Source organism: Urtica dioica, chromosome 11 (genome assembly GCF_054948205.1).
Source record: "Urtica dioica subsp. dioica isolate 48M chromosome 11, U.dioica_male_clone48M_v1_H2, whole genome shotgun sequence".
NCBI lineage: Eukaryota > Viridiplantae > Streptophyta > Magnoliopsida > Rosales > Urticaceae > Urtica > Urtica dioica.
This window is the reverse complement of record NC_142766.1, coordinates 13,632,183-13,637,328: the sequence shown is the minus strand read 5'-3', so window position 1 is coordinate 13,637,328 and position 5,146 is coordinate 13,632,183.

Here is a 5,146-nt window from a genome sequence, read left to right as displayed (position 1 = left end):
TAACAATACCAATGGCTAACGAAAATTAGCAAAAAAAACATGTCTTCCGATAGCTTTCTTCTATTTCCAAAATATTATTGGAAGAATTTCTTCCAATATCGTTAGCCACGAATGTTAGATCCAAATATCACGGGTGAAATTCATCACCTAATTCATTGACCGAATCATGTTGAATAAATAAGAAAGCCTAAATCAATAGCGGAAACGTACCTGATGAATCCATGACGGTTGGTCTTCTAGAGTAATACGTATACCCTAGAGAGCCTTTTGTTTCTCTCTTGTTTCACTCTGACGACGTGATATCAGAAAGTGACAAGATATTACGTGTGACCTAGGGACCAGTCGTATTTATAGGCAACCATTAGGTTAACCTAGCGGGCTTCCTATTTTAACCCATCATAAAAATAGAAGTCATAGTGGTCTACACATTAAAGGTCCACAACCTGATAGATACATTAAAGTCCAATATTCGTACACCAAATTAGATCACTTTTAACGGGCTATTTTTATTGACAATTCACAACACATAATTATTTAACATATAAACCCAACGTTTGATTAATTATCCAACATGTTAGATTAAATATTCAATAACGAAAACTATATTTTCGCTAAGCTAAATTAATACATCGGAACCGGAATTTCCAATAACTTCCTGTTCCAATAATAATAATATCACACTGTGAGCATCTATTAAACCACAAGTTTCTGGTCAATGTTTTTTTGGTGTACCGCTGCAATAAATAAATTACAGAGGCAGATAAATGTTACAGAATGCCATCAAAAGATAGTTTAAATTACAAAAATGCTCTTATATCACATTTGCATGATGCGACGTCAATTTTGTATAAAACTTACTTTAAGTTTAATATACTTACGTTATTGTCCTTTTTCATAATTTGGCTCCAGAGTCGGCTTCGAGAAAGAAACATTCATGTAGTCGTATTTCGTAATTTCTACTTTTAAGGATGATGGGTTAGCTTATTGAATGGGACGCATGTGATAATAAGGAATCTCTACTATTGGACATACATTATTGGCAACGAAAATAACACACGACGTAGAGTATGGGTTGCTAGACCATGCTTATGTTGAGTGGGTGAGATTGTATATTTCATGAGATTTATAAAATATAAAAAGAAAACACACACGCACGCACACACACACACACACACACACACACACACACACACACACACACACACACACACACGCGCGCAAAATCTCACCAGCTCTTGATCATGATTTTGAGAAGAAAAAAAAAAATCAAATCAACCTATTGTTGTTGATTAGATGAGCATCAAATAAATGCAAACTACATGATGTTGTGGGCCATTAACTTCTTGTATGATCTGGGTGTCTGTAATTTTTTTTCCCTTTTACTTACATGGCCATAAGTATATCCCTTACATTTTTAAGGCCCACATCACAAACCTTTAATTTTTTTTTATTAATTTACAAAAAAAAAAAAAATCAGATTTTCACAATTTTATGTGATTATTTAATCATTAATCATATTCTTAATTTTCTTCATATACACTTGGTTCTCTTTTACCTTTTGGCTTGAATTTACCTTGTATGTATACACTAGAACAAATAGAGGTATCCGATGCGACAATCGTCGCACCTAAAAATCCGTCGCTAAAGGTATTAGGTGCGACATGTCGCACATAAAAGTTTGCATATTAGGTGCGACAGTATCAGGTGCGACATGTCGTACCTAATGCCCAATTGATTTTGCTACAAATTTATATATTAGAAAATTAAATCAAAATTAATCTATAGTTAAATAAAAATTAATTAACAAAATTATAAATTAGAAATAATATTCTGAAAATAGAATTCTGAATTAAACATACAAATCCAATCTAATAAAAATGAAAAAGTCAATTCCTAGATTATCAATTTTGTTTGTCTGAAAATATTTCTAATTGCTGGAGTATTCAAGCGAATTTACATGTCAATATCCATAATCTCATTTATTAATGCATATAGGATAAATTTGTTGATTGGGTCGGTCAGGTCGGGCCGAACCGACCGTGACCAAAAAACTTAGGTCGTTGACAAGCTCAGACTTAGGCTCAACACGGCCTAGCAATGGAGGGGTCTGGGTCGGTCCAACTCAAAACTTAGAACCATCCGGGCCAGCTCAGACTGAGGCACAAGGCCCTCTGAGGATTCGGACTTGGTCCTGTGTCTAGTTTGGGGCTTCGTTTTGGACCTGTTAATATGCAACGTTCAATAATGAGATTATTCCTAAACTATCACCTCCACACTAGTTGAAGACCAAAATCCAATATGTCTAATTTAATCCATAACTATGAGTATGACTACCTTGTTTTTTTTGTACAAAAATACCCTCAATAAAACACATTTTTTTTAGTTTTATTTTATTTACTCTCTCTCTCTCTCTCTCTCTCTCTCTCTCCCCCCCCCCCCCCCCCCCCCCCCCCCCCCGTGCTTAGCTAAGAAGGGTTTCACATTTTTCAGTGACTTCATACTAAAGAACGATTTTTAGAATTCTTAAAAGTCTATTTTTAGAATTCTTAAAAGTCTGTAAAAAATTTTAGAAAATCTGGAAAATCGTTGAAGATTTATTGCCATCGTTGCCTTTTTACTGACATTGATGTCAATAAATCTTCAAATGATTCTGAAAAAAAATCCTTTAAAAATTTATTGAAATCGATGTCAATAAAAGACAAAAATGTCAATAAATTTTCAAACGAATTCGCAGATTTTTGAAAAATCTGGGAAATCGTTGAAGATTTATTGACATCGTTGTCTTTTTATTGACATCGATGTCAATAAATCTTCCAACGATTATGGGAAAATCCTTTTAACATTTATTGGCATCGATGTCAATAAAAGACAAAAATGTCAATAAATTTTTAAACGAATTCGCAGATTTTTTTTTCTCAGCTTTTCCAAATTAAAAAAAAAATAATATAAAAATTCCTGGTGAGCTTTCTCTTCGTCGCGTAGGGTTAGGTAATCTTAAGGTTTTTTATAACGTGGGTTAGTTTTTTGAAGAGAAATAAGAGAAAAAAAAACAATGAAAAATGATAAAAAGCTAAAAACACAATTGCACTAAAAGTGTGGTCATAGTTTTGGATTAAATTAGATACATTGGATTTTGGTCCTAAACTAGTGTAGAGGTCATAATTTAGAAATAATGTCATAAATAATTTTAATTGAATGCCATTTTTTTTTTCTAAATTTGTTTATATCGTGGTGATATTTCACAAAATTTAACATGCAAGTGCAACGTTAACATAAACGTGTCAAATATGCATTATCATATTAAGATGCAACATTAATATTCACGTGCATCTAATCTACTTTAATGCATTATTTTCACAAACGGTATAATAGTGCATTGATAAGGTTTTTATAGCTATATATAGCATATAATCATATAGGTTAATACTTGCATTCACACATGTGAACATGTATCTTATAAGGTGAAAATCTGTGAGAGATTCCGCCACGACCTGAGAGGCTCACCACCATAGGCCACTTTCGAGAGGGGGTAAATATGTAATTTACTCTTAATACTATAGCCGAAGTATTCAAATATTAAAGAGATAGTTTAAGTCATACATACGTTTTCATGGTATGGTCTGGACTTTAGTTTATGCTATATATTCTTAATTTTTATATAGTTTTTGTTAATTTTAACAAATGGAGTTTAATTATGGGTTATATGTTTTACTCCGTCTTAATATAAACATATATATATATATATATATATATATATATATATTTTATAAATTGCAATTAACCTTCAATATTGAATATTTGAATGAGATTTAAATTTTTTGTCATCGATATAAGAAATTATAAATAATTATGAATAGCTATAAACGGTTGATATTAATGTGTATTCTTGATTTTGGTGATGGACTCATATTGAATTCAGCAACTATAAATCGTTTTTAACAATTATATAAATTTAACCACTATACAAATAACAGTAATAAACCGTTATAACAATTATATAAGTTCGGACTCCCTCTTTCTCTCCAAGTTCTTCCATACTGTTCGATATTTATTGTCTCTTTCCCTTATGTCACATTATATGTAAATTATGTGTGCCTGAAAATATGCATTGCATATTGATTTTATGGCATGTTGGGCTTGTGATTGAATTAGGAGCCGCGCAAAGGTTAGCATAATGGAATTTCCATAAATGAGCTCAATTTTGAACCGAAAACTTTAAATATTAATTTATTATAATAATTATTAGAGGAACTGCAACATAAATACTCATTAATTTTGGATTTCGACACTTATATATTAATTATTTTGATACACGAGACCTCCACGCGTTCTTTGATGACATTAACGGTGAAACTAAAAAACGTAAACTTATGTATTCATGCCGAAAAAAACGAGTGAATATGTTATATGTGTATAAATTTCGTCAATCCCTTAAAAAATAGACTAGTCTTAATTAGGAATGGACACATATAAGGGTACACTTATTCCCATACTTGAACTCGTTAAAAAAAAAAAAACCGTAAACACGTACTCGTTTTCTAGAACGGATCGGGTGATGGGTATACTTGTTGGGTTACGGGTGTGAAATAAAATACCCGTTACTTTTTAACTCGGTTCACAGTAAAAAAAACTATAAAAAGAATAAAAAATTAATCACTCAATAAATCTTAATATAAATTAAAATTTTAAAATAAAAAATATAATTTAAAGAGAGAATAATAAAACAAATAGGAATTCAAAATTACAACACAAACTATTTAAAAAATTGATAGGTTTCTAACTTTCTATTAAATTTTTATTATTTTTAATCTAGCAGGTCGAGGTAAATGTAATGCCCTAGTGTTAATGATTAGAAAGTGGTATCATCCCTTTACATATTTCGAACGAGTAGCACCTAAACCGTTTAGACCGAGTAACGGACTGATAAATAAATATTAGATAAAAAAAAAATGCTATTTCTAGTTTTTAACAAGATGAGTTGGAAAGTCATTCATGAATATTTATAATAAAGTGGTTTGACATCTGATACCAATACTTTTTTTTTTTTTTATATGCCTGAAATTGAATGATACGAATACTTTGATTTTATAATAATGGTGAAAGGGAGGGTGAGTCAAATATGGCATTCGCAGGGATTACGTTATGG